This window comes from Ambystoma mexicanum, chromosome 5q (assembly GCF_040938575.1).
Source record: "Ambystoma mexicanum isolate Mex_15411 chromosome 5q, UKY_AmexF1_1, whole genome shotgun sequence".
Taxonomy (NCBI): Eukaryota; Metazoa; Chordata; class Amphibia; order Caudata; family Ambystomatidae; genus Ambystoma; species Ambystoma mexicanum.
This window is the reverse complement of record NC_090933.1, coordinates 24797011-24820673: the sequence shown is the minus strand read 5'-3', so window position 1 is coordinate 24820673 and position 23663 is coordinate 24797011.

Below are 23663 nucleotides of genomic sequence, written 5' to 3'. Positions count from 1 at the left end.
GGTCGCCCACATTGGGCTAGGCCAAAAGTAGACTGAGGTTCATTTTCACAAATTAAGGATAATCTGTCTGTTGATCCTAACTCTTCGTCTTGTGTTTTATTTCCACATTGGATGCTCTTTTTAAATCTGCTTCTCTGTTATTTGGGGTTTTCTTGTTAATTTTCCCGCTTTTGTTGCTCATCTTCACACACCTGAATAGTCTGGTACAACTCTGAATTGAACTCCCTTTTTGTGTGTTGAAATTCCCTGTCTCAGTTTCATTTGTTTGTTTTCTTATTTTTAAATCAGCAAGCAATTAAGAACCGTTATTCAAAGATGATTTATAAACATCTGTGTTTTCATCAGTGCAGAGGTGATTAGCTAGTCACTTATTGTCACTACACACAAGATCACTCCTATGACATTCTGCACCTTCACTTGGCTGTTGCTTTTGGACTGCACATAACTTTTTGTATTTGTGTTACCTCTGAATTCATGTGACACAGGAGGTGGAGAACGCGGGGTAACCATCCCCTGACCATGGTCGAATGGTGGTGGTTATTGGTTGTATTGGTGAGGGACATCATTCATGTTTTGTCTTTCATTTGGTGGGAATTATCCCCTATGCCGGTTTATATTTTCAATAAATCTTTCCACATATCTTGGTCTTTCTTGGTGGCCATATAGCATTGTATTATGGTCAAATATTCTCTGGGCCTCTAATGTCTGGTGTGGTCCATTGTACATTTGATTTTGATTGTTATTTAGGTTTGGCATATCGTGGAGAAATCCAACTTTGGGAGAATTACCCAGATATCTAGGGTTAATGTAAGAATCCCTATTGCTGGGATCAATGGAATGGAACATAGGAGTTTGGGATGATGTCCTCTGTGGAGGCATGCCCCTTTGGCTAGATGTCATGTTGCTGTTTGCCTGAGTTTGGGCTGATTCTAGCAGCATCTTTCCAGATTTCACCTCCAAAATCGCTGGTGTGGGTTCTTTAGACTTTGTTTTCGTCTCTTTATTCTTAGGGCCCTCCTCTCTCTGACCAAATATCACTTCATATAGTTTGGTCCCCTGTTCTATAATCCATTCTAGTGCTTTATTCCTGTCAAATTCCCAAATTAACTGGGATACAATATCTTTTTGGAGTCCATAAAAGTATGCAGTCTTAAATTCTACAAAGTTAGGGTTAAAGGCCACATTAATGTGTGAAAATCCTCTTTTCAAATTTTGAAGGTATTGGCAAGGTGACATATCTGGCTTTGCTGTCATAGTATAAGCTGATTTTCTGATGTCCTGTATAGACTGTTAAGGTAAGAATTGATGACTAACCTCTTTCACAAAGTCCAACCATGATATATTTACTTGCTCATTGACACAACGAATGACACTAGCAGATGCTGAATCTAGTGTTAGGTGAAAGTATTGTCTATATTGTTCCCTAGATATCTTGAGGGCTTTGAATATATTGGGAACGGTTTCTAAATGGTCTTCCATGCAACAATCTCCTCCCTTTTTGAATGGTTTAATTAAAGTCTTGATGGATTTCATAATTTGTAAAGGACCACATGGTCATCCTGGTGTGTGTTATTTTGCCGCTCATTCCTGTTCTCTTGTGGGCAGTAATGCATTTGAATATTTTCTGGTGATTCAGACCCCACAATTGGGTTATAACCTGGTCTGGCCAAAGGGACAGCTGTTGGTGCATTGTTTCCTTGGCCATAGCTGTCACTTAGTTCAGTTCCATTGAATGTAGTGCCTTGTCGCCTTTCCTGAGTCTTGAGATTAAATATTTGCTGTTCTAGGTTCTTGCACTGTCCATGAAGCTGTTCTGCCTCATGACATAGATCAGAATTGTTATGCCTGACCTTATTGATTATTGCTTGCAATTCATTGATTTGTGTCTGATACTGATTAAGCGCTTTGGCCTTTTTGTCATTTTCTTCCAGTAATTTAAATATCTCCTGTTCCATAGCATGGAATTCTCTATCTTTCTCCTTGCCATCTTCTCTAAGGGCGTGTATTTCCAAAATAGCAACATCCTTATCTTCTCTTATTTCATCTAAACTTGCTTTTAATTGGGTTAATTCTTGCTCACTCTCATTACATTGTCTCACTCTGGGCCAATTGAGCAGCCAGATCACTGCATTTAGCTTGAAATTCTGTGTGTAACTCTCTCTACTTTAATTCCACTTTCAATTGCTGCATCTGATCACATTCCTTGTACAAGCTGCATTGTAACTTTTTAATAACTTCACTGTCATTCCCTTGCATCTTTATAGATCTGTGGAGGAGGAATCATAGTTTTGCGCACAGTCTGATTATGCAGTTGTTCTCCTCCGTGCAGTCTGATGCTCGGAATAACCTAAGGAGGCACACCTGCACAATGCTTCCTTCCTCAAAATTGTTTTCAAATGCCTCCCGTTCTACCTCTGTGGTAAATCTATCTTTCCATATTGTCACATTTTCTGAGGACCAAACTGTATGGGCATAAATCTTTGCCTCGAGATAATTTGACAATTCAGAAAACTCAGCCTGAATCTGGGACATGGCGGCGCTATTGCCAATAACACTATAAAGTGAGTCAGGTGAGCACACAGTACTGCACTACCTCACAGCACTAATTAAACAAATGAGTGCACAATATACTTAGGCTTTAGAATGCAAAGCCACACTCAGCAACTGTTTTAAAGTTTCCCAAAGGCCAACACACCAAATATGTTGGATATATTTTGAGGTTATCTCAATTACTTAGTGGTATTTCTTTTTGTTATGGTAGTATTTAGTGGTATTTTTATAGTCCTTGGCAATATATTCTCGTTAACTTACTGGACTTAATACACTCTGAATAGATGGCTCATACCCTCCTGTGGTATCTCATGTACAATACCACATGATGCCCTTTTGGCTGAGTTTCAACAAATGTAAAGCATGCAATTGAAATACTGCACATTCATTCAGCCTCTCTAGATAAACAACACAATGCGGCTACTTTGCTTTCAGATATTTCTTACCGCACGTTTGCATATGTCCATGCTTGTCAAATAAAAGGGACTGAATGCAGAATAAATATAATGACACTAAATTACTTTTTTGAATGTGTTCTTAATCATAAAATAGAATTATACAAGTTACACAGAGGTACACTTATGCCCACATTGTACATCACAGTGCAAGTACATTTCTTCTTGCAATGGCTTTCAGTGCTCTATTTGTGCAAAGCCCTGCCAATTGACCTTGGTCTCATAAAACTTGGCAAGAAAAATACCCTTAAAATAACAGTAAAAAAAAAAAACAGGGAAATATGAACACACTAGTAAATGCACATTGAAATTAGAATCTCTAATAGGCACCTGAAGTGAACAGAACTATTTGACCTGCGCTACATAGTATCATTCACATCACCAGCACCTCAATTAACCTCACATTTACCTAAATCTATTGGTGATATTCCCGACTCAGCTTGGCAGTGAAATCTTCACCAGCCCTTCTGCCTCCTTACACAGGGTCAACCCAGATAAGGACAGCTTCAGCTCGAGTCACTTTGCCAGGACTGAACTTCATCTGTCGAGCCAGCCCTCTGCTTCTTCATCAGTCAGTGCCCGAAGAGGAATTACTCTGCTGCAAAACCCTTCTTCATGACACCCCCTGCCAATCACGAGCACCTCCCCTTGTCCAGCTCATCCCACTAAGAATCACATCATCTTTCCCATTGTGCTAACTGCATCGCTGAAGAGAAAAATGTTTCAGTTTTCTCTTACGCTTCCTGCTCCAAAACAAAGCCATGTTTTAAGTAGAATGGATCTTCACATTTTTCAGCTATCACACAGTGCAGATCCAGCCTGCCCATTTCAAGTCCATTTTTCTTCACATTTTCAGAGCGTTATGCATTTTCATCAGTCTGCATCCAGCTGATTTCATGAGCTAATTTGCACTAAATGTTATTATGGGAATCTGTTACATGTTAAATGGTGTTGAGTTAATTAGTATGTTAGATTTAGGTTAGTATTATATTTAGTGCAGTTCATTTCATTGAAATATTATCCTGAAGCAAAGTGCAATTTCAAGCATGTGCTCTATGCATTGACATCTATTTAATTCTGACTGAGACTCACAATCTTGAGTCTAGCAATGAGTTTGACACCCTGGGACCCAGTTGAAGTTCAAACCCTCACTAATATGTGAATGTGAAATGCAGACTCCATATGATGAAATGTAGAGTCATACTTCTACACACCTCTGGTATGTGGACTCAGCAATAATTGAAGGAGACGGGTTGCAGCTTAAGTTCTGAAGAATTAACATTCTGTTTCTGAGGTCATCATTTTTCGTGGGGAAAGGATGGGTGAGGTATTTGTGCGATTTATTGATTTACCTTAACATTTTGATGCTTTTTCTCAGCACCATTGCATCCTCCATCCCTGTCTCTGTATTTAGCAGATGTTCATTGAGCTGTAAAATCACAAAATGCTTTTGCATCATCTTTGCCAAAGAGGGCACCAATTCAGTGACACCTTCCACATGCTGGTGGAAAGCAAGGGGGTACATTCTCCCACCATTAACCTTGAATTTGTTGATGAGCAACAGAAGAGTGACTTTGGAGTGGGGATTGGAGTGGCGACTATACCAGACCCACATCCATGCATGACAGTCTCCGGATTAACCCCTGACTTCTTTTCACCTACACCCATGCAGTTCCCACTGGCTTCCTTCCCCCTTGACAGCCCTTTGGCACCACCACCTCCTACAGCATATAGTAGTAAACAACACATACCTATCCTGATGCTTGATCTTCCTTTTCTGTGGGTGTATATTCCTACTAATGTGTGGTAATAGGTGGCGGACCACCTGGCACCACCTCTTTCCTGTTTGATGAATGTAACAGATTTAAAGACATGGCACACTCCAGACCATTACTCTTTCCACTGGTAAGGGATATGGCACACAATAACAACACTTTTAAATGTATTAATTTTGGATTCTGCTTTCTTTGAGAAGGCAGGCAACCCATCTCACACCCCCCTTGACAAACACCCTGTGTCGCAATGGACCATGAACCAGGCCGGTTTGTAATAATGAAATATTTATTTATTTTTAAAATTCAAATACAAAATCAAATCAAATTTAGGGCAGCAATCACCAGTGTGGTGATATACAGCAAAATGTTACAATACAATTACTTTCACTTTCTAACATCAGTTACAGAAGTGGAGGTGGAAGCAAGATCACTCTTTGTTATACTTTTAGATTGCACTAAGGTTATGCACTCCCCCCTGCAACACTCCCCCAAACACCTTCTGACCAAGTTTTGTGTGGGTGGAAAGGAGTAACAAGGAGTCAGAAATAAGAGGCAAAAATCAGATTTAAATTTCGACCTACCACCCCAGAATGGGAGGCCAAAACGCAATGAGAAACCCTTGAAAAATTAGCAAAATGGCACTCGGAATTCACAGGATAGTTAGAAATCAGTTTACATGTACGGTAGAATGAATAAGACAGGAATGTGTGTGGCTGGGCTAAAGAGCTAAGAAAGCTTGCAAGCTACAAGGTAAGGTACTCAACAACACGAATACAGGTGAAAAAATCGACTTTGGGAAGGAAAGCAGTGCAGCAAACATCACATGTGGCAGAATTGCAATTTCTCATTTTAGACAGGTTTAAAACTAGCACACAGCTAAGGAAATGGGCTAAACAGTCAAAATCGGAAATCGTTTTTTCTGATGGGGTATAAAGGCCCCTAACAGATAGGATACTGAAGAGTATGGGTTACTCTTATGGGGTAACAGTATGTGTTTCTTTATGGGAAAAGAAAATCGGATTTTATAGGGAAAGCAATTTCACGGGCAAACTCGGTTTAGTTAGCAAAGTGATTTGTTTTACTGAGACTATATTTTAGTGGCTAGATAAGTAAAGAAAGACACTGCACGAAAGGAGGTTCATTTGCAATGTTAACCTATTTGCGTTCATCCTTATTGGAAATGTATTAATTTAATTAAAAAGGGTACTACAGACTTACGCCAAGGACTGAAATGATTTGAAAAGAATTACGCTAACACAGGGAGACTGACACAGATTTTTCTAAGACCAGGATCCAAAGAATGCTAACAATTTGGGAAATCATTAGGGTACTATGGGATTTTTATAGGATTTAGACAGAATGCAAGGCAACAGAGCGTGGTATACAGTTTTTGTTACCGGGGAGGGTGATACTTACAAAAGGCACTTGAGTTGGATGGTTTGGACAACTAACTGGGTCTCTGGACAGCAGGACAAGGATCTCGTCACCTGGGCAGCGGCTGGGCAGTCCTTTAAGGGAAAAGTGGGGCAACCAGGGTCTGCTCACTGTGGACAGCAGGATGCATCAGCTGGGCAAAGACAGGTCTGGTAACTGGATTCTCCCAAAGGGATCAACAGCCTTTCCTCCTTTCTCCCTGAATTGTTGTGATTTTTGTAGGATTTAGTTCTGGATAGGTGGTTCTGCCTGGATCTGGTTTCGGAGTCTTGCACAGAGTTTTGAATGTTGACTCCCTGTATTTTTGAAGGTCTGGATTTTGAATGTCCTGAATGTCCCTATCCCTCCCTCTTAAATAAGCAGGATGACATCAGATAACCTTTTACTATGTGGGTGGAAGTAACCTGGACATACCTCTAGGATCGGATAGGTCAGGCTGTGGATGTTGACACCTCCCTGCAAGCGGATTGTTTCCAGGGAAGTGATATCAGTTTTAGTGTATGTGTTTTATGATGTGCTTTGTTTCACCAGTTACATTTGCCAAAATCAGTTATGAAACAAAACCCTTATATTTACAATTGTTATCCTCAAGAAAATCAGATAGGCAGATTCCTTATTTTACAAGTAATATGCCATTTCAAACACCAAGTATGTGTGATGCTGATTTGCCCTTTGGGCACAATTACACTGTTTTCTTGGGAAACAAGACACCTAATATTCTGTAACTGGCTCCATACATGCATATTAGTATTGGGCATATTCTCTTCAAATTTTACATCTGTGTCATGTACGCTTTCCCCAGAAATGCCTCTTTAATGCCATTCACGCACCCCACATGCCAGGAAGACCAACATAGTCTCATCTTGCTTATGCAAAAATTACATTAAAAACCATCATCATTTCACATTGCTGCTTATTCAGATTACTGCAATAAATATCTTAATGTAAAAGGTCTTTTAATTTAAATGGGCTGGATTTGTTCCCAAATGTGGGTGGTATTTCCAACCCCCAGCCAAATGTCTTCCCATGGGTTGCCATGGCTCCCCCTTTTGAAATCCTCGTGTTTGAATGCAGGGGAACTCACACTTCTGAGGCAAACACATGGGTTTGAATCTTCCTTTGTCCTTGAGAGCATCTCTTCCAGGCAGTCTGAGGCACCCTGTAATTATCACACTTGTCAGTCCATGGAACAGGACCCCTGCCCTGGCAGAGTCATATCACGGGGAGGTGCGACATTGGCCTTTAAACCAAACTGATCTAACAGGAATGCTTTAGCCTCAGCCAGGCTGTTGCAGTTCTTTTTGTGGGGAAAAATAAAATACACAGAGTACAATATACCTATGTTTTTGCAGCCCCTCTTCCCAAAATGTACAGTTGTTTCTGTGCATTTTCCAGTATGATTTCCCATTCAGCTTTAATGTCGTTTTACTGCTTTACAAAGCAAGTTAACACAGGTTCCTTTTTTTTCAGGTTCATTTTTTACAAAATGCGATTTTCCTCGCATTTACCTCATGATGGCTTTCATAGAGCTGGTCAATTTCGATACACAGAGATATGCTTTGCAGATGGATTCTTTGAAACTGGCACCAGGCAAAGGAGAGAGAGAGCTTCTTTTGAAGTGTTTTGCATGTGTTAATTTGTTTCCAAAGTGAATGCTAGCCGTGCTGAAAGAAATTAAATTCCCTGCATTTCACAGACTATACTTGACAAAACAATGCCATTCAGGGAGGAATGTCCCTCATTTGATGGTGTTCAACCTCAAATAGATGGACATTGCTGTGTTTTACTAGAACCAAACTGTGTGATGTTTAAAGATGAAAGTAGCACCAGTGCAAGGTCATTTTAACACAGGACATTTTCTTGTGCAGTTTTAAGCTTTTGAGATGACAGCACAGCAGCGCTGAACCATTCTGCCTTGAAATTCTTCTCTTTGGGTTCACATGAAGAAAATAAAATGTAGCCATTCTCTGGGGTCTATGTTCCATCTCGCCCCATATGTGCTCAGCAGATACAGTGCAGCCATCATTTCTGTAACTGCTAAAATGCAGTTTTGTGATGCAGGGGATTTCTGTTGGGCTGATAAATGTACCCCACATGACCCATGTGCCATGAACTCTGGGGCCTGCTTGTGGATCCTAAAAAGGAGAGTCTAGGTTTCCGTTACCCAATTATGCAGTGAAAAACATTTTAGTGAGGGGGTGCACACATCATTTTAATACCTATAAGCAGTGCCTGGGCAAAATGTCCTATATATTTTTAAGCAGTATGCGTGATATAAGCACATGAAAGTTGGTGGATTGGACAATAATTTGTTCTTCTGTTCTTTTGAGAAATAGCATCTTCACCTTTGTGCATGCAAGCTTCGAGAAAGACCACACCAAGTGTTGTAAGAATAAAATAAACACATTCCTGCAAATTAAAAGCCATAACATGTGCTACCCTGACCCTCCTATCCTGTCACACAACTCTCCCTTCATCCCTCGGACCAAGGGGTCATCCGCAGACACTTATCATCCTTCACCTCCCGATAACTCCACACTCTCCCTCCTTAGTTCCCAAGAGCAGTGGCTGGTTCACTGGCAGCCATCAAACATTCCACTCTGTTGACTCTGATTGTTCCTTTCCCTTGTTCAATTGCACGATACAGTAGGCAGCTCGTAAACTAAATTACTGCATACACTTTACCATCAGGTGCTGCCCCTAAATTCCTGCTTTATCAATGAAACCTTTAAAATGGTTCTAGTATGTACTTATGAATTTCATTTATTGGGTGGCCGGTACAGTACATACACTGAGTAATGTAACATAACATAACATAACATAACATAACATACTGGTACACACACTCAGAGCGTTACTATATAGTGCATTCACATAATAGTTCTGGCCCCATTGTGCTTCATGGACAGGGTGAGCAAATTCCCAATGTTATTTATTTCCGGGCACAGGTATCTAGGTTAAAGACCTGCCACCAAAATGTTGAAATGCCCAACAAGAGTTCTGCCTTATTGGTGGACTTGCCCCCACTCTTGAAGTACCCCATAAGATATCCCAGATCATTTGAATAGGAATTCTGGGGGAGTTCGAGCCCAAGTGAACAAGTGCTCACCCATAAATGCTGCTTCAAAGGTGTGCTTCAGGTTATTGTCTTGTACAATGTATAACTTGCGATAGCCCCTACATAATTATGTACTCTTTAAAGAAAGCTGTGTCAATTAAGCCTCCAAACTAAATTAGCAATCCTTAAAGATGCTGGTCCAGACATGTACTTTAAGCAGAGGCTTTTGGGCACACTTGTTCAAAATCTGTCCTTTCCTCTTGAAGGTCATTCTTTTGACCTGTTATAGGGCAACAGTAATCTTGTCCTTGAACAGGATGTCCTCAAAGTCTTCCCCGTCTCCAGACCTTCACGGAGCCCACCTGCTTTTCTTTAATGATATTGCTCATCATAGGGCATAAAATGCAAAGTCAGAATAAGGCATGGCTATAATAATAGAAATGAACACTTCCCTGGTTACTCAAATGTAATGCACATGGGGGGGTTAGGCAAGCCAAAAAGGTCAGAATAAGGCATGGTTTTAATTACATAAATGAACACTCTCCTGGTTACCACCCAAATAATAATGCACAGTGGTGGGTTGGAGGCCCCTGGAGGGGCTTAGGGGCATATAGGACATGACCAATAAAAGAAATTAATACTGCCCTGGTTACCACCCAATTATAACTAACCTTGCAGTCCTCCAGTTCCAACCCAGAGCACGATGTTCATGGTATGTTATGATATGATATGGTATAGCATTTATAGCACGCCTATACACAAGTGTTTCACAGTGCGATGAGGCAAGGCAAGGGGAACAGGGAAGACAGACAACAATCCTACTAGGCCAGGTGTCATTCAGATCGTGCAAGTGCATGGGAAGGGGGGAAGGGGAAGTGTGGAGGGGGAAAGTGGAGGGGACAGTGCAGTACATGGGAAAATAGAATAAATAACAATAAGTAAAAGTAAGGCCGGCAGGTGGCGACTGCAGTGGTTAGTGCAGGCATCAGGTGTCAGGAGCTGGTAGTGGGACTGTAGGGATACATAAAACAGTCCCCAAGTGCAGGGGTTGCCAGGATGGCAGTGCAGGTGGGCGACTGGTATGGGAGGGGACCTGGGCACAAAGTTCCGGGGGTGGCCAGGTAACCAGTGAAGCTTCAGCCAGGAAGTCAGCAGGGGAGAGGAGGAGAAAAGGCAGAAGCAAAGAGAAAGGTTTTGAGGTGCTAACAAAACCGGAGATGATTCTCAAGTTTCAGGGAGGCAGGGAGGCTGTTCCAGAGGGAGGCCCCAGCTGAAGAAAGAGATCTCCCACCAACTCATTGCTTGGAGACGCAACTGACCCTGAGGGAGTTGGAGGCGTATGAGCGAAAAGCTCAAAAATTGAGTTATTTAGGAAGAGAGAGTTGAAGGTATTGGGGCCGCAAGCCCCAGAAGGCCTTATGGACAATGCAGAGGGTTTTGTACTTAATCCTCGACGCCATTGGGAGCCATGGTATGCATAGTAGATTACATCTATGCTGATCATCCTCCCATGGTCTCGCAACAGGACTGCCTTTTGCAACCACATTGTACTCTCATCATCTTGGTGCAGCAGCTCATCTATTATCTTGCAGAGATGTCTGAAGTAATTCAGAAGCAAAAGGGAAATGTCTGTAGCAACATAGCAACATCTATAAAAAATAAAAGGAAAATAGCAGAATTTTGTTCTAAAAAAATCAGGATTCTACACTCCTAAATACTGATGATTTCTATATATGGCACCTCCTACAGCACATAGTACGGCACAACATCTACCTGTCCTGATGCTTAATTGTTCTCGTCTGTGGGTGAGTTTTCCTACTGGGGTAATAAGGGGTAGACCATTTGAGGGAAATTCTCAGATTGAAATGTCATTGCTTGAATTCTGAAATGGATAACTCAGTGCCAAACAGTTCCCTTAGCTAATTTATTCATTTATTGTTCATTTAAAATGCACTTAATACCAGCAAGTGGTTTCTAAGCGTGGGATCAGGATTAACACATATGTTGAGCTGTGTTGTCTTGCTTCCAAGACAAACGCATTGCCCCTGAGCTATCCTTCCTTCCTATCCTTCAACCCTGGGGTCACGCACTTAGGCATTGAGGGGGCAGCAGGTGAAGTAGCTTCTGAGTTACAATGCATAATGAATAACTATAAGGTCATCTTCAGAGCGGGTGCTTTCAACAGAGGGAAACAGTAAGAGGAAGCATACGCACTGCAAATAAAATCCTACAGTTAACTTGTTTCATTAAGTACCATCTTAAGTACATCTACCAGGGCTGGGCACCTTAATCAGGACCTATTGAAATTTTCATCCTCGGCAGTATAGATATTTTGCAAGAAGCCAAAGGTTGTACTGGACACTCTGTGGGATAGTAACATCTCCATATCAGTGTGGCGGCCGGACCCATAGCAACTGAACATGAAAGCGAAATGGGGAGTTGAAAGAGATACCTTTCTGCTGGACGATTAGGCTTTGACCCCATGTTGCCTTTTGTTACAAAAGCAACCAAACAAAGCGCAGTAAAATAAAATTCACACAGAGAAGTAGGTGAATGAAAAAGATACACATACCATGCATAGATCAAAAGAGCGACTGTGCATTTGATTTGAAGGGGCTTCAAACATGTGCCTGTCCAATTTAGCTACACTTGGGACACCAGCCATACCCTACCACACTGCAATGGTATTTGGCAGCTCCAGCATAGATGAGCGTTAACTCATCCTCATACCTCACACTGAATAGGGCTACTTCTCCAAGCATAAATAAGGTTTGAGCTCATATTCCCTACAGCATGTTTTTTTTATTTGTTTCATTTGTCAATTGCTAAGCAAAAGTAACAAAATAAAATACAATAAAAAAGAAAATCACAAAGCCAGTTCAAAAAGGAGTTGGCTGAAGTGGTATTCGAACCTAGCTCTTTCAAGTCACTCCTCATTCGGAGGGCCATGCCCTACTCTTTGCACAATCCATCGCCATAGATTTGATGGCCAGAGAAGCATAGATACGCATTTAAAAAACACCAAACGTGTGTTTCATATGAGCAGCACGAGTTATGCCTAGTACCACATCATGGAGAGAATGGAGAGGTGCAACCAATGTCTCTTTTGGTGTATCGATGAAGGGAAAAATAAATAAATAAACGAGAAGTCACTTGATGAGAGAAGGGATCCCATCAACAGACAAAAGAAGCATTACAAGTCGGATGATATTACAACTCTTGATGACAATTACTGAATATCAATACCTGCTGAATTAATTTCCACCAGACTTGCATAAGAAGCTAGTGTCTGGGCCCACCCACTATATTCCCCTGGTCTCGGGAAAATCAGCAGTTTTGATGAAAGACCTGAAAAAGTGGCTAAAAGTAACCAAAATTGAGTTAGCAATATTACAAGCTCACAGGCGTATTGTCAGACCTGAATACCGCAACTATGGACCCTGATTATCCCACCTGTGTCTGTGTACATGTCCAGGTCCACAGATCTGAGTAAAATGCAATCTGAAAGGCTACTTAAAGGAAAATCATTCTGATTGGTTACAGTTGAGCTGAATATTTTTGAGTCAGGCAATGTTGCATAGACTTTCTGTTGCAGCCTCGTATTCTTCAGTTAAAAAAAGGGCATATTTCAGCCCTGTCGGACATGCCACAACAGTCAGCATGGTCAGAGGATGCTTTGGAGGGATGGGATATGACCCAAAATTACACATAGAATGTTCATGTTGGTAGAAAGATCTGCAACCGGGTCCATTTCGGGGCCTTGGTGCAGAATGCAGGGCCCACCGACTCAGAGATGGGTCCTCAGACTGTCACAGATTTCCCCCTTTCTCACCTGACTTAGATGTTTGCTGGAATTCTTGGAAGGAGTCTTCTTGCGTATAGATCGGGTTTTGTACAACCCCGAGCGAGCGTCTTCTGGTTCCAGCATGTGTTCAGCGTTTAGCGTCCAGGGGTACTTGGAATCTCCGGGAAGTCCAGGAAACGAGGGAGGTGTACTCGGAGGCGGTACACAAGATCCGGGAATCAAGGCAGAATAAGGAGGAAGGAAAGGTAGAGGGGGAATCGAGGGTCCAGGAACCAGGAAACAAGAGATTAGTTACAGCGAACTACAGAGCACACGTCTAGCCACTACAAGCGGTAGCGTTGAGACGTGCGGGGCCGCGGGGGCGTGGTCTCTTTATAGAATGTGCTACTTCCGACGTGGATACTGGTGGAGAGCGTTCCACATTAGACGGCCATGTTGGAAGTACTAAGGAGTGCAAGCCCCATTGTGTCAGGGACCAGGAAGTCCAAAAGGGACGCGTTCTATGGATCATGACAGCATGGCTCCTCCGAAAACCTGTCCCACCAGGTTTGCCCGGGTGTATGAGATGAAACCTTCTGAGTAATCGGGGGGGTATTCAGATTTGAGAATGGTTCCCAGGTGCGTTCACTAGGAGGATATCCTTTCCACTCAACCAGGTATTGAAGTTGACCCCGTTTATACCTGGAGTCGCATATTCTGGATACTTCATATTCCAGTTGGTCGTACACAACCACGGGGTTGGGTCTGAAGGACTTCCGGGAGGACTGGATGTAAGGTTTTAATAAAGAAGTGTGAAAAACTGGATGAATCGTCTTCCAGGAGTCTGGCAATTTGAGCCGGAAGGCCACTGGGTTTATGATTTCCTTTATGGAAAAGGGGCCATAGTACCGGGGAGCCAATTTGTTTGGTCATAAATGTCGAGGCAGTAGTTTCGAGGACAGCAAGACCTTATCACCCACTGCATAAGAAGGTCCTGGTCTTCTCTTGGAGTCCGCATAATGCTTGGTGGGAGTTCGGGCCCTTTCTAAGTGTTCTTTGGCTTCCTTGTGTACGTTGATGAGAGTTTCAATCCAGGAGTCGACTGTTGGTACTGGTGTGGGATGTGGGAGAATGGAAGGTAGAACCGAAGGGTGGAATCCTTGGCTGCAAAAAAAGGGCTGGTCTTGACCGCCGAGTGATCATAATTGTTGTAGGCCAATTCAGCTACAGGTATTAACAGTGACCAATCGTCCTGTACCTTGGTGGCGAAACAACGAAGATATTGCTCCAGGGTCTGGTTCACACGTTCGGTTACTCCGTTAGTCTGTGGATGATAACCTGAAGAGAGGGCACGTTGGATTCCTAGTATACGGCATAAGTGTTTCCAGAATTGAGAGATGTATTGAGGTCCTCTGTCTGATATGATCTTGGAAGGGAGTCCATGAAGTCATAATATGTGTTCCAGGAAGATGCCAGCGAGTTCTGAAGAAGATGGTAACTTGTACAATGGTGTAAAATGAGCCATATGGGTGAATAAATCAATGGTGACCATGATAGTCGTGTAATGTCAGGAAGGTGGTAATTCCACAATAAAGTCCATAGCAATTAATTCCCAGGGCCTTGTCGGCAGCATAGGTTGAAGTAGGAGACATGCCGGTCTCTTGTTATCATGCTTGTTTTGATTTCAGACTGCACAGGCTTGAATGTACAGTTGAACGTCAATTTTCATTTTTGGCCACCAAAATTGTCTTTGTATTAGACGGAGGGTGTTGGTGATGCCACGATGTCCTGAGTGAAGGGCATCGTGACAGAGGTTTATTATCCGTTGTTGTAGTTTCTGTGTGAGAATGACCAGGCCATTATCCTTGAACAGATACCCGTCCCTTGTTCTAAGATTCCATCGATTCTTCCCTGTAAAGTCCTTCCTGATCTCAGAGGACTGGGTTTGCATCCGAATGTCTTCCAGGAGGCTGATTGCTTGGGCTACAAAAATTGTGTGGAGAAACATCTTCGGGAAGGACCGATATTCAAGAGTTTCGTAGTCGGGACATTGGGATAAGGCGTCAGCAATTATGTTCTGTGATCTGGGGACATGATGGATGTGGAACTAGTACTGGGCAAAGAAGAAGGCCCAATGGGCTTGACAACTATTCCTACATTCCAGAGATTGTAGAACTTGAAGATTTCGATGGTCCGTACGGACCTGAACAGGATGTTTTGCTCCCAGAAGTACATGACGCCATTCTGTAAAAGCTTGACGAATGGCTAACAGATCCTTTTCCAAGACAGAATAATGAGTCTCGCTGGGAGTCAGGGTTCGTGAAAGATAAGCAATGTGATGTTCTAAATTGTCCTCGAACTCCTGTTTTAGCACTGCTCCTATGGCGTAGTTAGAGGCATCCGTCTCCCCTAGGAAAGGTCGATTAATATCAGGTTGAGCCAGGATGGGGGCTTGTGTAAACTCTGCTTTCAATTGTTGGAATGCTTTATCTTGGGCTGATGTCCAGAGAAAGGGAGTATCTTTCTTCAACAATGTAATGATCGGTTGGACTATCTCAGAAAAGGAAGGTATGAATTTCCGGTAAAAGTTGGCAAGTCCCAGGAAGGATTGAATCTGTTTCACGGTAGTGGGAACAGGCCAAGATAGTATGGCTTTTACCTTTGAGTGGTCCATTCCAATTCCTTCTGGACTAAGGATGAATCCTAGATAGTTAACAGTAGAGACATGAAAAAGGCATTTCTCGGGTTTAGCTAGGAGCTTGTGTTCACGTAGCCGTTGTAAGACTGCCTTAACATGTTCTTCATGCCTTAGATGGTCCTTGGAGTATGTCAAGATATCGTCCAGGTAAACTATGACGAAGAGGAACAGCATGTCAGAAAACACCCGGTCCATGAAACGTTGGAAGACCGCTGGGACATTAGCGAGTCCGAAGGGCATGACCAGGTATTCGAAGTGACCAAACGGTGTTCTAAAGGCTGTTTTCCATTCGTCTCCTTTCCTAATACGGATCAGATGGTAGGCACCCCTGAGATCCAATTTCGTGAAAACTACAGCTCCTCTCACCCCTTCCAGGATATCTGAGATTAAGGGCAATGGGTAGCGGTCCTTGAGGGTGCATTGATTTAACCCACGATAATCAAGACAAGGCCTAAGCTCTTTAGTGTCTTTCTTGGGAACAAAAAACAAAGAAGCTCCAGCTGGAGATTTGGATGGTCATATGGTGCCATTTTCAAGGTTGGTATCCAAGTATTCTCGGAGGGCCCTCTTTTCTGGTTCGGCTAAAATGAACATCCTTCCAAAAGGAATCACTGCTGAGGGTTCGGTATTAATAGTGCAGTCTTCAGGTCTGTGAGGGGGTAGGGCCTGAACTATGGCAGTTGGAAACACGTCAGTGTAATCCTGATAGGCCCTAGGAACCTGGATGATATTTGAAACCATGAATGGGCCTTGCTGGTCTGTTGGTGTGCTTTCGGTAGATGTCGACGAGGAATCCAGGAATAGACAGTGAGACATGCAATACTCTGAACCAAGAAACAAGGTTCCTGCTGCCCAGTTGATGTATGGGTTGTGCTTCTGTAACCAGGGCATACCCAGTACCATTGGGTAATGAGCTGACTTTATGATGTCAAATTTGATCACCTCTCAATGATGGTTTATCGAGAGCTGGATCTCTTTGGTCTGTAGGGTTATGGGTCCTGAAGAAAGAGGCCTTCGGTCGATAGCCTCCATAGGTTGCATGATGCCTCGAGTTTCATATGGAATGTAGTAGTTAAAGACCCAATCTTGATCTATGAATATCCCCATGGCTTCCCAATCCACCAAAGCCAAAATGGGGTAGGTCTCATTCTTGGATGGCGATAGAAAGGCCTGTAATATCACTAGATTGTTCTGTCCAGGAGAGTTCAAGGATGGAATACATGTGGAGCAAACATCTCTCTCCCGAAGCCTTGCTCCATCTAGGATCGGGAGCTGGCATTTCCCGAACGCCGTGGAGGGGCTAGAGGACACTCTCTAACTAGATGTTTATCCGAGGCACAATACATACATAACCCTGTGTGGATCCTTTGCATCCTTTCTTGCGCGGATATGGGTCCACGGAAAGCCCCTAGTTGCATGGGTTCTGGGTCATTTACAGAGGCAGGAGTAGGGTCAAACTTCGAGGAGGTCGCTATGGGAATTTTCTGGAAGGATCTTGGTTTTCTTCTTCTCTGCCTTCTTTTCCTGGATACAAAAGTCTATCTGCATAGCGAGATCCATAAGGGCCTGGAATGAACCTGGGCGAGCCACTCTGGTTAGTTCATCTTTGATGTCTTCATTTAGCCCTCTTCGAAAAAGAGTAAAGCATGCTTCTGAGGACCAATCTGCTTCTTTAGCCAATTGTTTAAAACGTGTTACATACGTAAGCATGTCCTGGGAACCCTGTTGGAAATCAAGTGGTCAAACATGGTCTCAAGAGCCTGTATAAATCCGTCATAGTCATCCAGGAGGGCATCTCCAGAATTGACTAAAGGTGTGGCCCAGGTTAGTGCATTCGCGGAAAGGTGCGAAATTATAAAGCCCACCTTAGCCCTGGGGGTAGAAAAGTAGTAGGGTTTAAAGGTAAAGTGGACTAAACAGGAGTCAAGGAATCCATGAAGGGTTTTTGCAGACCCATCGTATTTATCAACTATGCCGCCCAGTAGTACGCTTTCCTTTGTAGCGGAATCACGGGACAAAACTAATTGTTTTAATGTGGCATTCTCCGCTTTCAGATTCTGCACCTCGGTCGTTAATTCTTGCATGGCACGCATGAGATCCCGAACGGCCGCCTCCATGTCCGTTTTGACTTTGGTCGTTTGGCGTCTCAATCTGTCACAGATTTCCCCCTTTCTCGCCTGACTTCGATGTTTGCTGGAATTCTTGGAAGGAGTCTTCTTGCGTAAGGATCGGGTTTTGTACAACCCCGAGCAAGCGTCTTCTGGTTCCAGCGTGCGTTCAGCGTTCAACATCCAGGGGTACTTGGAATCTCCGGGAAGTCCGGGAAACGAGGGAGGTGTACTCGGAGGCGGTACACAAGATCCAGGAATCAAGGCAGAATAAGGAGGAAGGAAAGGTAGAGGGGGAATCGAGGGTCCGGGAACCAGGAAACAAGAGATTAGTTACAGCGAACTACGGAGCAAACATCTAGCCACTACAAGCGGTAGCGTTGAGTCGCGCAGGGCCGCGGGGGCATGCTCTCTTTATAGAATGTGCAACGTCTGACGTGGAGGCTGGTGGAGAGCGTTCCACGTTAGACGTCCATGTTGGAAGTACTAAGGAGTGCAAGCCCCATTGTGTCAGGGACCAGGAAGTCCAAAAGGGACGCGTTCTATGGATCATGACACAGACCTGGATACGTGTCTGTGCCAGGACTGCTATGAGTCTGGGGACCTGATGCTGGCTCGGAGACAGGACTCAAGACTCAGGCTCACAGACCTGGAGCCAGGTCTGCGCTAGGTCTGAATCAGAGCTGAGGACCTATGACCGGGACTGCTGATGTTAAGTTTTAGGTAAGATTTCCACAGAGCTGGTAAATCTTCCTTTCCTGGTTCAACTGCAGAACGTTTTGCTTTTCTAGTGGGATATTTTTCATTAATACCTCAGTGAGTGGGAACCTTTTTTCCACACTCACCTAATCTTTAACTCTTTTTATGGGTGTCATTTTTAAGACTCTCCATAGTGTCTTTTTAAAGTTATCACGTCTAACAACTTATTGGCAATAAGTGCCTTTTGTTGCTGGGTTGCCCTAGGGGCTGCCCATTTAACCTTTCTTGTGCTAACCTTGAGTGAACTACAGTTCCCAAGGGTAGCAAGGATCATTGGATCCCTTTTACATTTTATTCTGTGAAACCAGCACATCCCACCTTATGTGGAGTGCTGGGGAGATACAATGTATTCTCTTTCACATTAAAACTGTAACAATTCTGTTACAGTGACAAGCTTACCTTTAATGGCTGGTGGCAGTGATACCTTTTACTAATTTGGTGCACATTTACCGCGGGCTGTGATCACAGCTGCATTAAAGGCACCTATGGGTGCTCATTTTACCAAACTGGCCCCTGCCTTCTTTTTCTACCATTTGAGTGTTTCTTGTCATTTCTTGTTCCTTTCCCTGACATCCAGGGCAGGAAATTCCTTTGTTTGAGTTTTGTCTTTGGCGGGAGTCCCCTGGATACCCCGCCCAGGCTCCAGTCAGTCTGTAAGCACAGGAAGTGGGGAAGGAGTCCAAAACTCCCTCATCCTTTGTTTTACACCTTCCTTCAACTGGGACAAATCCCAGTGGGGGGCTGGCTGTCCTGATTGGACAACCAGACGCCCCTTTCTTGTAAAATGCGGGGAGAGAATGCAGAGGTTGTGCTGTAGTTCCTGATAAATACTGGAAATCTGGAAGATGAAGTCATGTCGACCACTGGAACAGAAAACTGAAGAGGATGACGAAGGAAAAGCGGCGGAACTGATTTCCAGTGACCAGAGAGCCTGCTGTGTAACTGGAGCCTGCTGCAGCCCTTCCTTCCAATCGACCTGGGGTCTCCGAAAACAATGACCTGAACCCAGAGCCTGGTAAGACCCACTAGAATCAAGAAGAACTGCATTTTGAGCCATCCCACGGATTGCTGCGACCTTGCGTTCTTGCAATACCCCAATACTCTGGGACCTCCAGCCACTGTGCGGTGCACGGTCTTTCGAATTCCAAATCTCACTGAAACTTTGTGGGTATCCTGGTGTATCTCCAGAGACACAAAATGAGTCCAAAAAGTCCCCTCACAAGAGTGCTGGACCTTTTAAACAACAAGAATTCAACCGCGATTTTTTGTCTTCTTCTGTGCTCCTTGGGAAAGGCGCCAAATCCGCAGAACCACATTCAGCCATGAGGGAAATCTTGTCTAGAGCCATTTTCATCGATCCCTGCTGCAAAGTCCCTTCTGAGGTCTTGTGTTCAGTCTCCAGGACAAGGAATCCACTGACCGGGTATTTGTCTGCAGTCCCTCAAGTACTCCTGCTGCAATCTCTTCTTCATTGCTGAGGTACTGTGTTGGCTTGGGTATATACTTACCTTAAGCCTGTTGGGATTTCTGTGTAGCTTTGGGGTGTCTTATGTGATTGGGAGGTCCCTCATCCAGTGCACCCAGTCCCACTGCTAGAATCCTGCTGGGGTGTCTTCTGTGAAGCCCCTGGACCCTCTTCTAACCCTAGAAGTAAAGTACTCACCTGTTTGCCAGTTTTCCTAAGGAAACTCTGACTTTTGCTACTAAAGAACTTATTCTAACACTGCCTGTTGGTCATCAGTCCTAGTGATCCCCCCTTCTGCCACTGAGAACACTCAGGCTCTAAGAATAAAGGAAAGACTTTGAAGGGATTGGGACTTCTGCCTAGAAAAGAAATCAAGTGTTTTACTTACTTGTAAAGAGTTGGTGGGTAACTGTAATTCTCAGAGTGAACAGTTACAAAAGTTCTTACTGATCTTGAATGTGTGATGCACTATTCTTAAACGTATGGTTAACATCTTTTCTTCCTTAGCCACTGTTTTACCAGTCTAAAAGAAAGTAGATGTAAAGGTAGTTTACTCTCCTGTGATTAGGTTGTGCCTCTTTACAAAAGTAATGTGTTGGTTTCACCAGATTATTCCTGAAGGGTAATTCTATGAGTGTCCTCCAACTGTTGGTATCACCAGGTTAGTCCTGTTAGGATAACTGTATGAGTGTCCCCCAAGTGGGTCTTGCTTCCCCTGTCTTGCTGCTAGCCTGTCCTTAATAAGTCTACATTAGGTTGTTGCCTACCTAGAATAACTATTCAGTAAAGTGTGACATTGGGTTTTACTTTCCCCTTCATTGTGAAGTTAAAGTATGTGGGTTTTACTTACCTTGTGTAAGCTGTGTGCCATCCAAAATAAGTTACCAGAGTTATTGCTTACCTCAATCTGGGGTTTCCTGATTTCCAAAGCATCTGCAATTGCATATTACAAGTGTTACACTATTCACCAAAAAGTACATTGTCCAGTTGACTGTTTATGTGATTTGTTCCAAGAGTCACTGTACAACTGGAAGGGCCTACTGCCCTTGTATGACCAAAAGTAATCTAAAAGTAACCATTGGTCTTTTACTCCCAAAGAATATGTTTGACCTATACTAAATGTGTATAACAAGGTGTTGACTTCCCTAGAACTACTGTTAGGTGTTCCAAATAAGGGTTATACTTGGGTCTGTGTGCTTTCATGTATAGTATTGTGTTTTATATTGTGATTTCATATAAAGTGTTAGTACTTACTTAACCACTAGATTTATCTGGGCCTACCTGTATTTAAATAAATCCTTTATTTTTACAATACATAGTGTTTCAGTGTTTCTTTTGATCATTTGTATTACTATTTTCACTTGTAATGTATCTACTGCCCTCTCTCCCTCCTAAGATAAGCCTGGCTGCTCTGCCTACGCTGCCATGGACTCAGGGGGTATGGCCTTATACTAAGAGTGGAGTCTTGTACTGTCTCAGTTGAATGGTTTTACTAGGCCCTTAGTTAGACTTCAGAAAAACTGTCCTAACAGTAAGCTTGGTCTGAGCTTGATACAACGACCTGTGCCCTGGTCGGTGGATCAAGAGCTGAATCTGAGCCAGGCACCCAGAGCTGGTCTGAGCTCGATCTGTGGACACAGAGATTGGTTTCAGTTAGGTCTGTAGACCCAGAACCGGATCTCCAGACCAGCATCTGGGTCTAAGCTTTGCTAGACACTTTCAGTGTTTTCATAGCGCATTTGGCAGGGCTAAAGTTCACAACTCAGGAATATTGACGGGGAATGGCCACAGGTCATGACCAGCGGGCACATAAGGTCTCTTTGAGGCACCTGGGACATAGCCAAAGGCCATGCCCCAGGCACAGAGTCTAATCAGCAAGACAGTGTCAGTATGTTAGCCGTATAGTATGACAAAATGACTGGAGAACCTTTGTTAAGTACAGTTATGTTTAACCTTACGCAAAATAAAATTAGAAATTCAGAGAAACATTTTATTTGAAGAGATGTTATGGTTGAAGTGCAAAATCCTTTCCATGCAGGAACCAACTAACGGAATTGTCAAACCGTTTCGCCAATTCAGCCGACATACAGAGCTGAGTCGATCCAACTAAATTGGAAATACTTCTGCTATAGTAGAGACCAAATGGGCCAGGCCTCATAACCCCTGGCCTGACTTTGAGCCCTAAAAACTTGTTTTGTCCCTTTTACCTACGTTGGCAAAAGATCTTTAAGTGATTCTTTTATTTTAGTGTTTTGCTTTTCTTCAACTCTTTTCCTGTTTTTAATATTCCGCATTCAGTACTTACCCAGTGTACCTGCATGCCTTCAAACATATATTTGGCCTGGATGACTTTGTGATTTCGTGGGGGAGTGGGGGATTAGTGTATTTAGCAACTCTGTATTTAGTAATGACTGCTATTCTTATAGCGGCTTCTTTTTATTTTAGTACTTAATGTATTGTTGTTTGTAAGCTTCTGCTGCTGATATGCATCGAGGGTGTGTGTATAGCGCGTCCTCAGCTCATAATACCAAAACAGAAGTGACGCAGGTACGTTATCTCCTTGTATATTTTTACCTTTTATGACTGAAACACTTTTGAGTGTACTTGTTATACACATTTGCTCAAAGCTACAGACGCCTCTTATGCCCTTGCACTTCTCGCCAGAATTGGATTTTCTCTGGTGGCAGCGAGAGTAATTCAAAACTGGACTGCTCCTACAGATTAAGCTGCAAAATGAATACTGTGTAATTAATGGTAGACACTTTATCTAGAATTTTTTGCCTTTGAATGAGGCCTTGTGAGGCTTTAAAAAGTTAGGCAAAGAGAAAAGGGTTACCTACAGCAGGGAGGCAAAGAGCACTGGCCTAGCTTTGGCCTGCTAGCCAGCGGGTAGGCTTGGCAGATGTGGGAGATACAGTTGGATAGTGAGGAGCTCTTCCCTTGACAAGAGTGATAACAGGCCTTAGTGGTAATAGTTTGCCAGACATAAAATCACCCTATGTCACCCACCTCATTTGCTTATTTATTTATTTTGTAATTTGTATAGTGCACAAAACCCAGAGGCATCTAGGCGCTTTTAGCTTAAGAAAGTTGGTTACATTGGTTACTTACAGAGGTAGCAGGTTAAAGTCATTGTATGATTAGCTTGCAAGGTTGAAAGCTTGCAGAGCTAGCTCACAATGGTTACAGGACACTAGCACAGGAGAACTTCAGCTCATGGTATGAGGTACCACATCAAGACATGCAGTTCCAGGAAGGTAAAAAGCAACATAAGTTGGGAGCACACTTTGGAGAGCCTCGCCTCATGGTACACAGTGCTACATCAAAACATGCAGTTATAGGTAGGTAAAAAGTGATAAAAGTTTGGGAGCACATTTTGGAGAGCCCCACCTCCTGGTACGGGGAACTACATCAAGACATGCAGTTACAGATCAGGTAAAAAGCTACATTAATTTGTGTACACGATCTGGAAAAGCTTCGCCTCATGGTACGGGGTGATACATCAAAACATGAAGTTACAGGAAGGTAAAAAGCGACACAAGTTTGGGAGCACAATTTGGAGAGCCTCGCCTCATGG